Here is a 676-nt window from a genome sequence, read left to right as displayed (position 1 = left end):
GGGTATATTGGGAATTTATGATTATATTTTTTTCTCCTTTAACTTTCTTTTTTTTTCTTCTTTTCTCCTGAGCTTTTCTGTCAGAATGATATTTTCTCTTAGCCTGTATTTCTAATATTATATATAATTCACCCAGGGGTCTTTTTATGGTCAGAGCAAAATATCCATTTTAATTATGAATGGGCAATGTTAGCAATAATAATAAAAAAAATATGGGGAGCCCCAGAGACTTGTATCTATTATATTATACATTATACTACAATATACATTTTACTACATCATGCATAATACATGAGATTTTACCAGAAAGATGTATTTTCCTGCTCATCTCTACTCCATTGTATTTTAATCATGAAATACACTGGTCCAAATCCCCATCCCTCCACCGGGTACCCAGGGATTAATAGTATCTGGGAAATGTGTAAATTACTCTTGAAGAGGAAAGTTAGGGAATGGAAATCCCAGAGATGTTTATTTTTTGTCTTGTAAAATGCAACTTATCACTTCCTGAAGGGCATAATTTTGTTGTACTGTATTGTTATATTAAGGTATGAAAAAGGTGTAGCTCTAAGGTTTACAGTTTATGCACCAAAGAGCCTGGATGTAGGATCACCTCTAAAATGATGTAGAAAAGAGAGGAACAGTAACTTTAAAAATTAAGAAAATATAAATATAC

Source organism: Penaeus monodon, chromosome 28, assembly GCF_015228065.2.
Source record: "Penaeus monodon isolate SGIC_2016 chromosome 28, NSTDA_Pmon_1, whole genome shotgun sequence".
Taxonomy (NCBI): domain Eukaryota; kingdom Metazoa; phylum Arthropoda; class Malacostraca; order Decapoda; family Penaeidae; genus Penaeus; species Penaeus monodon.
This window is presented reverse-complemented; position numbering follows the sequence as displayed.